General features: G+C 35.3%; 1 protein-coding gene across 4 annotated transcripts in view; it reads right to left on the bottom strand.

The window, feature by feature from the left end:
- The window catches only part of LOC6033549, a 151,525-nt gene that overhangs the window by 137,167 nt on the left and 1,101 nt on the right, over positions 1-13,257 (bottom strand). The window lies entirely within an intron of this gene.

Below are 13,257 nucleotides of genomic sequence, written 5' to 3'. Positions count from 1 at the left end.
GATGTAATTTTACCTCAATTAAGACTAAAAAAGTCGCATTACACCAGAAAAGTGGTAAAGTTACACATTTCCAGAGGTAAAATTACACCTTTTTCTGACATGATGATTTTTTTTTCTGTGTAGTATTAGACTGCACCAAGAACTCGACAGTGATGAAAATGCAAATAGGCATTTATGCTTAATAGTAAATAGTAAATAATCATTAGGATGTAACAAAAATGACTTGTCAAAATGTCCAAATTGACACATTAAATTTTCTATCAAATTTAGGTCAATTCTATAAAAAGTTATGGCCAAAAAACAATAAAAAAAAATGCTCCTTTTCAAAATTAAATGATAAAACGAGTTGAACAAGAAAGACCAACATATTTTCAGCAATTCTTTTCTAGAATGGTTGCTTTCAAGAGCGAAGACCAACTCCATCATTTTTTTATGCAATTATCGTTTCAAAATAGAGTCTTTTTCTTCGTATTTTGGCAATAACTTTTGTTTTTTATCTATTTTTATTCTTTTGGAACAGAAATGTTTAATTTGATGAGCTCTACAACGCAACGACGTAAGCTCGAATTCATAAACTTTAGAAACCAGGGCTGTGGATTTGAGTCAAAAGTTAGTAATCTTTGATTATGACAATACATATTTGAAAATAGGGTCATTTAAATATGTACTCTCAAAGTGTCAAGTTTTTCTCAAAGAAAATGAGTTCGATTCACAACACGGAAAAATAGAATCTCAGGGATGCCAGATGGTTTTCTAAAAATGTCTGTGAAAAAGTCTGTGTATGTCTGTGTAATTGTCTAAAATTCAAATATATCAAATTACAGTCATAGAAATCCATCAGATATTGTGTTTTTGAGCATTTGAAGACAAGCGAAATAAGTTTCGGTTGATATTTTTACAAAACAATAATTTAATGAAGTTTTTTAAAAGTCTGAGCATCTCAAAAAATGTCTGGCACAAGCTCAAATGTCTGTGTAACACAGACAAATCTGTGTATCTGGCATCCTTGATCTAGATTACAAGTTTTATGCGTTATTGAATCAGAGCTGGGACCGTGGTGTAGGGGTAAGCGTGATTGCCTCTCACCCAGTCGGCCTGGGTTCGATCCCAGACGGTCTTGGTGGCATTTTTCGAGACAAGATTTGTCTGATCACGCCTTCCGTCGGACGGGAAGTAAATGTTGGCCCCGGACTAACCTTAAAAGGTTAGGTCGTTAGCTCAGTCCAGGTGTAGGAGTCGTCTCCCTGGGTCCTGTCTCGGTGGAGTCGCTGGTAGGCAGTTGGACTCACAATCCAAAGGTCGTCAGTTCGAAACCCCTGGTGGATGGAAGCTTAGGTGTAAAAAGAGGTTGCAATTGCCTCAACAATCAAGCCTTCAGACACTAAGTTTCGAGTAGGAACCTCGCAATCGAGAACGCCAAGGCAATGCTGTAGAGCGAATAATTTAGATTTTTTTTTTTTTAATCAGAAATCTAAAATTTCTTCGTTTTAATGCACTATCAGTAGAACAATTTTGCAAGTAAATTCTGATATGTTTTTTTGGAATCATTGAAACTTTTTATCTAATATTTCATCTAACCTAAGGCTTTCTCCAGGATCCCTTCGAAAGATTCATTTCATTTCATTCTATCTATCTATTCCCAGTTGTGAAATTAATATTACACTACTCGACAAAACAAAACTTGTGTCAAGGGATTCACGATATCTCATCCGATCCTGAGAGAAAAGGCATACCCGAATCCGATGCAATCGACAGAATTTGATTTTATGTCCACGCGGACTGACGAGAAGTTGGTACATTTTTTAACATAAAAAATCGAACAATTTAAAAAAAAAAACCATGCGTCTCCTCCCAATTATATGAGCCATCTACAAGAATATGGAAGCGCCTGGTGCATAGCCATTTCCTTTTAGCACAACGGAAACAACCAATACAAATGCATAAAAAAGTTGTCAAGTTCTCGGGGGGTCCACAGCTAGCATTTTTGTACGATTATAAAAAAAAATATTAAAAGTTTAAAATTAATTTATTTAAAAAACATATTTTTTGATTTATTTGTTTACTAAAATTTTATGTATCTCAAAGGTCTATGGGTACTTCGGGATGTCCATGGTCATCCAAGGACTGCCTGGAGTTAAGATCTACGAGTCTACCGCCGTAACAAGCAAGAGGTCGTCGGATTTTGACCCCGGATCATGTGCGTATAGCATCAGTGCATATGGTAGACTACTATATGAATGTGTTGGGATGTCCATGGTCATCCGAGGACTCCCTGGTGTTAAGATCTACGAGTCTACCGCCGTAACAAGCAAGAGGTCGTTGGATTTTGACCCCGGGACATTCCCGCATAGCGAAATAAGCCTTGACATCACATTTTGGGTCTCGTGGCGCAGGGGTAGCGGCTTCGGCTGCCGATCCCGATGATGCTATGAGACGCGGGTTCGATTCCCGCCTTATCCACTGAGCTTCTATCGGATGGTGAAGTAAAACGTCGGTCCCGGTTTCTCCTGTCTCGTCAGAGGCGCTGGAGCAGAAATCCCACGTTAGAGGAAGGCCATGCCCCGGGGGGCGTAGTGCCAATAGTTTCGTTTTTTTTTTCACATTTTGAGACGAACTGAAAAGTTCAATAAGAACACTAAATTGAATTGAATAAAATAAAATTGATTTCATCCATTTTTTTTTTAAGAATTTAAAAAAATGTTTAAAAATTTCAAGAAAATGAATACTTCCGCAACAATCTAAGGAATTATTTTTTTATTCGTGAAATCCCGGGACTTTTTTCCCTGAACGGGAAATTGGACGCTCTAATTCTTTCTGGTTAAATAATATTTCAAAAATAAATTGAAATCGTATCAATGTCAGCCGGTTTATAGTATTTTTTATTATCTTGAGATTTCAAATTAGAAGATGAATGTCTTTGATTAAATTTGTTTTAATTAGAAATCAAAGGGTACATAAAAAAAAGCAAAATTAAGCTGTCAAGAATCAATTAACTAACATTTTGACTACACAACCATTTTTTTTGATTATTTATGAGTTAGGCTGGTACCAATTTTTTTTAAAGGTTTTGTCCCCCCCCCCCCCTTCAAAGTTGGCCCGAAAAATCAGGGGGCAAAAAAAATATTTGTTCAATAAACTTCAAAGTTTCAATCGAAATTTAAATACAATCAGCTGAAATCAATTTGAAAACACTTTTCGCATCGACTCCAGCTCATAAAATTTAGTTGACTCCGACTCCACATGTACGAGTTTTGACCACTCCGACTCCAGTCCCCAAAAATACCTGACTCCACCGGCTCCGGTTTCAACTCCGATTCCACAGCCCTGCTGAAAACTCATTTTTTCACAATCACAAAAAAAAATCTGCACCGCAGCTGATTTGTACTCACAAAACGAGGGGAGCACTTTTTCCGATCGGAACTGCAAATGTTCAGTGTGCTTTTTATGTTGCATTTACTGATCTTATCCTGAAGAAAATTGATTTTAAATATAGTGTAACTTTGTTACTTTGTTACAACGGATTCTAGAAAATACAAACAAAATGTGTATAATGGGCACTTGAAAAAATATCTGGAATTGTTCAAATTATGAACAAATTTTGTTGTTGTGATATAAATTTCAAGTGATATTATAACAGGTTCATCAAACTTTTTCATAAAATGTGGAAAGTTTTTTCAGAGAGTGCATAATTTGAAGGTCAATGTCTCATAAAACTCGAGATTCAGCATCTGAAGCATGTTCAATGTCCACAATTTCAAGATAAACACCAGAAAGTCAGCTTAAAGTAGACAAACACACACACACCACACATACATACAGATATACTACAGACACACACACACATACACACACATACACATACACCCCCTTTCATTCGGTCATAGTTTTCGCAAAACTTTTGCGTCTCTGTGTTTAAAGTTATCAAAACTAAATCATGCAAATGATCCCTAACTAACGTGCTCTCTCTCGAGGGAGGAGACTTTCCGGCAACAACGTTGGAGTCCGTGCGATTTCCGTTTGAACGTGAGCAAATCTCTTCTTTTTGGTTCCACCAAGCGCCATTGCAGATTCATATTTTATGACTATTTGCACCATGGTTTGCTGGAGAGAATGTAGAACTGTTCTTTTTGTTTGTTCAACGTTCAATGACGGACCGTACGTAGTAGGGGAAAGTTGTCTATTTTCACTGGATTATGTTTGGGTTTTGATTTATTTACGATACATTATGAAAACAAATTGATCCTATGTTTATTAATTATCAAACTTTGAATAAATACATTTTTCAAGAAATATATCTCAATGATGAACAGATTATCAGTCAGCCATAAAATTCTGCTAGAGTAAGGAAGCAGCCCCCTAAAGCGATCGAGTAAGCGCAATGAAAAGCTCCACTTTGTAGCTTTCCCGGAACTTCGAACTTGGTGAAAACAATGAACCGAACCAAACGTCTTATCCCCGGCGGAGAAAAATCGTAAAGGAAATCCGCTGAGTGATTTATTTTCCAGCAAACTTGGAGTATGTTTGCGTTCCGATGAAAAGCTCTCACCACGTTGCACTCCAAAAGCACATATTTATCGAAGACATCACGTTTCAAACGGCTTTGCCGAAAGTTAGCCAAAAGGTGAAGACAATGCAATAACAGCAAACTGAGAAAAACGCAAGGCAAGTTTGTTCCACACATAAGGCTACGTGTATAGTATTTACGAAAAAAAACTGGATTTCCCCGAGATTTCTAGAACAAAGTACTGGATGTTATAGGCTCCTTTGAAAGAGCACTCGATTTTGAACCAAACTGCATCAATAACTCAAAAGTGATGAAAATGCATATGAGACATTTATGCGATCAGGGGCAGTATAGCGAGCTTTTGAAAAGAAATAAAAGAAAAAGTTTGTTCACGTTGTTGAAATGCAAATACACACACACAACTTTTGAGTTCGGGGAAAGTAAATGTATGATTGTGGTTAAACTTTGACGCGCCGTTCTGTCACCACAGGGATGCTGTCGACCCCTCACCCCCTCGCCGCAGGATTGTTTTTCCAAGAATGGGAAAACATTCACTCCGATCCACACAGACTCGCACGGTCGCTCTGTTCCCTCGTGGGGATACCGGATTTCAACTTTCCGTTCGACTTTGTGTGGCTGGGAGTTTTTTAATGATAAAGTTTTTTTGTCTGAACGAAGAAATTGCCCTGTATTCGTTGTGGCCTTTTGTTTTCAAAGTTTAAAAAAATTAAGAAAAAAAGAAACTTTTGATTGTACTGAACTTCGCTTTTTTCTAATATGTATTGTGTTGGTTTGTGGCAGCAACACATTTTTTTTTAATTTTGAATTAATTGAAAATTATTGTTATTGGGAAATTCTTTACCAACTCACACGAAATCGGGAAAAGTTGCCCCGACCCCTCTTTGATTTGCGTGAAACTTTGTTTGAATCCGAGGTCCGTTTTTTGATATCTCGTGACGGAGGGGCGGTACGACCCCTTTCATTTTTGAACATGCGAAAAAAGAGGTGTTTTTCAATAATTTGCAGCCTGAAACGGTGATGAGATAGAAATTTGGTGTCAAATTAACTTTTATGTAAAATTAGACGCCCGATTTAATGGCGTACTCAGAATTCCGAAAAAACGTATTTTTCATCAAAAAAAACACTAAAAAAGTTTTAAAAACTCTGCCATTTTCAGTTACTCAACTGTAATAAAATTTGGAACATGTCATTTTATGGGAAACTTAATGTACTTTTCGAATATACATTGACCCAGAAGGGTCATTTTTACATTTAGGACAAAAAATGTCATTTTCAAATTTCGTGTTTTTTCTAACTTTGCAGGGTTATTTTTTAGAGTGTAGCAATGTTCTACAAAGTAGTAGAACAGACAATTACAAAAAAATATATATATAAACAAAAGGGGTTTGCTTATAAACATCACGAGTTATCGCGAATTTACGAAAAAGAGTATTTTAAGTGTTAGTCGTCGTTTATCATGACCGTTCATCGTCACCCGCGACAGACACGGACGACAAAACAAAGAAAAACGCAAAAAGTAACTTTTTCAAAACTTTTTTTTCGTAAAATCGCGAAAACTCGTGATGTTTATAAGCAAACCCCTTATGTTTATATATCATTTTTTTGTAATTGTCTACAACTTTGTAGAACATTGTTACACTCTAAAAAATAACCCTGCAAAGTGAGAAAAAACACGAAATTTTAAAATGAATTTTTTTGTTCTAAATGAAAAAATGACCCTTCTGGGTAGATTCGAAAAGTACATTAAATTTCCCATAAAATTACATGTTTCAAAAAAATTTACAGTTAAGTAACGGAAAATGGCAAAGTTTTAAAAACTTTTTTAGTGTTTTTTTTCGTATTTTATACGAGATATCAGAATTTTACGAAAAAGTTTTTTGTTAAAGTAATGTTGTTGTTTATTTTATAAACAAAGTCACGTTAATAAAACAAACAACCTAGAGTGGTCATTCGTCACTTGGAAAAGTAATGATTTGGACCTTTTATTTGTTTTAGGAAGTTTTACATGCTTTATAATCAGACTGCTTAGACTACGTAGAACACAACGACGATTTTTCATGGTTTTCGGCATAAAATTACAATTTGAATTAAAAAAGTGCCATTTTGTTCTACAAAATCGCTAAACTGCATCGTATTTGCTGAAATTATCAACAGGGCTATGTTTTTACCCCAAAAGACGCCTAATTTGATTGAAATTTGAATAACCGTAAAAATTATCGATTTTCATAAAAACAAGGTTAAAAACTTAAAGTCTCTTGGTTGATGGATTCTTCTGTTTGGATTGTGCTCCAATTTCAACCATAGGCCTTTTTTTGGATGTTGAATCGACCACCAAATGTTCAGAAAGATGCGTTAAACTTATTGCAAAACGAATCACACCAATGTAGTAAGTAATGTGAAGTAAGCTAATAATTTATTGAAACTTACAACTTTAACCTTTCCAAGTTACTACACTCCTCAATTCAAGCCCTATCATCCATCCCACTGAGCTGCCCAATCGTCTTATCAATTAAATCAATTTAAAGATAATCATTTTATCATTCCTCAGCCCCACCTATCCTACAGAAAGTGTGCCATCACCAGCGCTAACCACGGGATGGCGACAATAATTGAAAGCTTGGAATGAGCGGGCGCGATGGCGTGGAAGAATATCTCCGGGCAATTTGGGAATTGGGTTGATGCCACTTGAGACTCGCCGAGGCACACACCATATCGTTCCGTCCTCTCGTCACGCATCAATCGCGATGAGTGAGAGGGGGTGGGGGGTAGGTGGGGTGAAGAGGAAGGAAAATGATTACTTAGAGTAATAGATAAGTGGGAAATAATCGATACTAGATATGTACATGTTGAAGAAGCCGTCCTTGAATGACGTAGTGTTTTTTGCATACAGAATCGTCGTTTCTCATTTTTATTCTGTCGTGTTCAACAATACTTATAATATCATACAAAGTCATAAAATCGATTTTAAAATAAAAAGTAACGCCATTTGTGGAAAGAACCTTACACGAAATTGGAGTAAACATTCAACAGCAATGAATCGAAAATTAATCAAGCCTTTTTCTCCAAAGAGATGTTATGCAACAGATTCATTCTACCAAACGGTTCTATTCGATCAAAACAAATCGAAACAACCTGAAATCAATGTTATTTCAGAATTCAATGCGAAAAACAGAACCTTCATTCATCCGGATAAACAAGAAAAGCTGAAACACGACTGGAGAGGAAAGCGTTAGCCGCAAAGTGACCAAGCAAACATGTTCAGTATGGAAATCCAAAGTTGTGGATACAAGCAAGAGCACCCGAAAGGGAGCATACACAAATGACGTAACATAAAAAGTAATCAAAATAAAATGAAGAATGTTTATACAGAGTGATTAGGCAAACAAAATTCAGTAATCGTGAGATAATAACAACCTATCCTGATACATTCTTTTTTAGAGAGAAATAAGTAGTTAATTTGACAGATGAATTAGTGACTTTGGCAAAAACTATGTTGATTTCTCTATTTTTTAAAAAACATCAAATTTCACTTCTTATGAATGAACCCCGACCTGAAATCCGTTCCGATAATCCCTGAGGCGGTTAGGAATGGCGATGAGATGTACTGGAAAAGTCGGTCGGTGGTTTTCGTGGGATTTTCAGGGAGGTGCCATTCGCTTAACGATGATGAAAAGTACCAGGATTCTGTAGGTAGGTGTGTGTGGATCTGCATGTTGGTGGTGAATGAGGACAAATAAAATCGAACGAACAGATTTTCACATCGAACATTTGTTAGCCGGGAAACAGCAGCACAGCTCGTATTTGGAGAGGCAAAATAAACAGCAATTAGAAATTTGTTTTGCTGGTGTGGAAACCCGGAACAGCAGCCCGCACTTTGCATACAGATGACGACAATCGAGGGAAACTTTCTCGTAGTGAAATTGAGGAAAATGTGTTGGTGATCCGCAAGAATTTTCATCGTGAAATCCTAAAAGTCTGCGAAAACATTAGATTTGATGATATCTGTATTTATTTTTAAAAAAAATCTAATTGAAATTTCTAAAATTCATTTCAAAATAAATCGTATACATTTCAGAGACTTTATGTCAATGTCATTACCCGTAATTTCGTGTTTAACAATATCCAAACAAACAATCCACTTGAACGACGACGCAATGTTGAGTTGAGACACCAATCGCTGAGTAAACACGTAGTATTTTCCCCCATCCAAGCAAGAGTATAGCACAATTCTGTCGAGGCCCAGCCCCAGTGAAGGAAAATAAGCAAACATTTGAGAGAGAGATACATTTTGTATAATTATTTAAACATTGCCGACCTGGCTGTGGTGCGGCTGCATGATTGTTTACGAATCGAATTGCTTGCCAATATCACTCTCAAAGGAAAACCAACCGAGAGAAATGAAACCGTAAACCAGAAATATACATCTTTATTTGCTCGTTACGGTGTAGGGTTATCAGCTTTTTGCCATCATGCTTTGGATCACACTTTTTTTTAGTCTAAAGTTGTTTAAATTTTGCACCCCCAACATATTGAAATTATTTTTTTTTTCTGTGCATATCTACATTCTTTTTTTTTGTCCCATTATTGATGAAAACTTAAATATTAGCTAATGTTTTGTAGAACATTCCAGTACCGTCATCAGGGGTAACATTGAGCCAGGAGGGTGAGTTTTGGGCATACAAATTTTAACATTTTTGTATGACCCAATCTCAACCCGTCACCCCTGATGACTGGAATGTTCTACAAAACATTAGCTAATATTTAAGTTTTCATCAATAATAAGACAAAAAAATAAGAATGTAGATATGCACAGAAAAAACACAATTCCCTAAATCGTGAATTGTGTTCATGAATTTAAGAGCCAGTTTTTGTAAATATTGCTCGGTTTGTTTACAACTCCAATACTTCTAACTTACGTGAAATTGTCCGAGGATTCCGAAAAAAAATTGAGACCAAAAAGTGCCGCTATGGCGGCCTACAGGACAAAAACTAACGTTGTAAAATGTTTGTTATAGAAAAATCGAAAAACTATGAGAAAAACTGCGATTGGCCAAAAAGTTAATACCGTAGGCTTATAGTCCATGAAATCACCTATCTTTTGACCTATGGGAGTATGGGTGTTGAAGGCTGTTGCAAAAAGATAAAAAATCATTTTTTAACAGTAATTTGCAAAAGCTTTGAGAAAAAAATCAAACCAATCCTGAATGTCCATGGCACATTTTGAAGTGCTTCAAAAGACCTTTCGAATGCAAATAAGAGAGATGGAATTGATCAAGTTTTACGGAAATGCGAGCAATTTAAAGATTTTTTTTATGTTTTTTCGACCTCAAACTTCAAAGCCCGTTTTACCCCACTTCTCTTTGTCGTAGAGGGCTCATATTTGGCATGAGTTCATCTCATGTATAGACAAACAAACCCTGAAAGTTTCATCCAAATCGGAGCACCTCGATACGACCTGTTACACATTGGTGAAAAACTCGCACTTAAGAACCACGAAGGAATTTGTTCATGAGTATTAGGGTGGCCCGAATCCGGGCTTTTTTGGGAGTACCCCCAGGAATCATAGATTGACCGGGAACCCCTCCCTCCAATCGCTTGAAGATTGTATGGGAAAAATCGTCAAAATGTATGGAGAAAAGCAACTGTTTCAGTTTTTTACCTGTAGAGGGCGCAAGAGTCGTCCAATCTTTATCAATTCTCAGATGTAGAACCTTAAATGAATTTCGTACAACTTTCCCGAAGACACCATATTTTTAGGATTTTTTGCTGAAAAGTTTTTAGCTTCCACAAAGGATAAACTTCGTGATGATTCATGAACACTATTCACCATTTCGAGAATTGACTTTTTCCATGTGGTTTAAAACTATCATTAGTAAAAACCAAATAAATAAACACAGTAAAAATTGGGAAGTTGAAAAAAATTATGAAAGGAAATCATATTCAATTTAAATTTAACCTCAATTCAAAAATTACACAATGTAAATTTACGCATTTTATGTGATAATATTAAAAAAAAAATTCTGGCTGTTTGCCTTTTCAATGTCCACATTCCAAATAAAACAAATAAACAAACAAACTCGCAAACAAACCAACTTTTTGACAGTTTGCCTGCTTTGTATGTTTACCTGCGTTCGTTTGCAGAAACGTCAGCCTGCATACATTTGGCTTTGTTTGCGATTTTGCCGCAAACAAGTTTGCGAGTTTGGCAAACTGTCGAACACAAAAAGTGCGAGTTTGTTTATTTGTTCGTCAGAGTCTAATACCTACATTGAAATAAAATTGAACAAATTGAACAAAAGAGTTTTTTTTTTTCAAAAAAAAACCTGAAGTTATTCAAATTAATTCCACAAATTCTGTAAGATTGAAAATGGGTAATTCTCTACCAACTCACACGAAATCGGGAAAAGTTGCCCCGACCCCTCTTCGATTTGCGTGAAACTTTGTCCTAAGGGGTAACTTTTGTCCCTGATCACGAATCCGAGGTCCGTTTTTTGATATCTCGTGACGGAGGGGCGGTACGACCCCTTCCATTTTTGAACATGCGAAAAAAGAGGTGTTTTTCAATAACTTGCAGCCTGAAACGGTGATGAGATAGAAATTTGGTGTCAAAGTAACTTTTTCAAAACTTTTTTTCGTAAAATCGCGATAACTCGTGATGTTTATAAGCAAACCCCTTATGTCTATACATCAAAATTTTTGTAATTGTCTGCTCTACAACTTTGTACAACATTATTACACTCTAAAAAATAACCCTGCATAGTTAGAAAAAACACGAAATTTTAAAATGAAAATTTTTGTTCTAAATGAAAAATGATCCTTCTGGTCAATGTAGATTCGAAAAGTACATTAAATTTCCCATAAAATGACATGTTCCAAAATTTTTTACAGTCAAGTTACGGAAAATGGGAGAATTTTTAAAACTTTTTTAGTGTTTTTTTCGATGAAAAATACGTTTTGTCGGAATTCTGAGTACGCCATCAAATCGGGCGTCTAATTTTACATAAAAGTCCCTTTGACACCAAATTTCTATCTCATCACCGTTTCAGGCTGCAAATTATTGAAAAACACCTCTTTTTTCGCATGTTCAAAAATGGAAGGGGTCGTACCGCCCCTCCGTCACGAGATATCAAAAAACAGACCTCGGATTCGTGATCAGGGACAAAAGTTACCCCTTAGGACAAAGTTTCACGCAAATCGAAGAGGGGTCGGGGCAACTTTTTCCGATTTCGTGTGAGTTGGTAGAGAATTACCGCTCTAGATTTGTTAATTCAAATGTTCAAATGTTTTCACAAGTTTTAGAAAGCCTTTGGAAAGGGATAAATATATTTAGTAAAGAATTTCTAAAAGAACAATTGTAGAGTTTTTTTTAAAGGTCCTATCAACATATGAAAGACAATAGTTCAAAAACTCTAGAATTATTGATAATCAAGTTTGAATTGAGGAAACCCCGGAAAACTCTCCCTTTTTAAATCAAACTCACAGAAAAATAAAAAAATCTAGTTAACAAAAGCTTCGACCAAATCAAAAAAGCAATTCAATGATTAAAAAGTTGTTAAAATTCCGTACAAATCCGTATTATGCGTAAAATTCCCTACAAAAATTCCGGCCTGTTAAAAATCCCTGAAGAGGTTCGAAAATCCGTATGGTAAGGAAAAATCCGTACAGTTGGTAGCCTTAGTCTAATACATATTACAAATTAAACAAAAAAGTTTTTTTTTTCTAAAAATAAAAAAAACTAAAGTTATTCAAATTAATTCCACAAATTCTGTAAGATTGAAAACGCATTTCCAAGAACATTTTGTATTACAAATTAAAATGTTTGTGGAGGCATTGAACTACAACAAGAATGCAAATTAAAATAAATGAATATATTTTTTGGGAATTATAAATAGGGGAAATTCTCATATGTTTGGCAGGTTAAGTACTCGCTCCTAACTCCAATTTGTAAAACTTTTGATAGAAACTAGCATGCTAATTTCCGATTGAGTTATTTATAACTTGATTTCAAATTAAACCGCTTTTTATGAGCTGTAATTGAAAGTCAAAGTGCTGATATACCAACATTAGAGGCACGATAGAATGTAATGTTAAGGACGTATAAGACTATGACAAAAAAACAAACTCCCCTATATTTTTTTACTATTTTTGCACACCGAACAAATTAAAAAAGAGAGAATTACTTAAACTAAAAAAGATAGCAACGGGCCAATTATTGTAAAAAATAACTTTGGACTTTTTTATAAATTAAATCGAACTTTTATTTTGCTGAATGCATACTCTATTACGGCAAGAGTTAGAGTGCATGATTATTTTTTCAAACAGACAATTGTTCAACAAAAATTTTGTGAAAATATTTGTGTTAGGTCCTTGGTCGACGTAAAATCTTATTTACTTTTTTGTGATTTGTTGATTAGAAGCATGATGGTAAAAACCGTAAGAGTCGTTCTTCGCCAACTCACACGACAGTTGCATCAACTCGTCTTCAACTTTTTTTCAACTTAATCAACATTCGAAAAAAGACAAGGCAAGAAATTCAAAATGGTAATTTCATAGAAATTTTGTGTAAAATGGTAATTTCATAGAAATTTTGTGTAAAAGGGAGTTTTGTATGAATTGACAAAAATCTTTATTTCTTCGAACCAACACTTTCAAATTATTAATAATTTAAATGAAGAATAATCATGTTAAGTCAAATTGCATAACTAAAACCAGATTAATCATAATATGAAAAA

This window comes from Culex quinquefasciatus, chromosome 3 (genome assembly GCF_015732765.1).
Source record: "Culex quinquefasciatus strain JHB chromosome 3, VPISU_Cqui_1.0_pri_paternal, whole genome shotgun sequence".
Classification (NCBI taxonomy): Eukaryota; Metazoa; Arthropoda; class Insecta; order Diptera; family Culicidae; genus Culex; species Culex quinquefasciatus.
The sequence above is the reverse complement of the archived record's forward strand: the minus strand, read 5'-3'. Positions and strand labels throughout refer to the sequence as shown.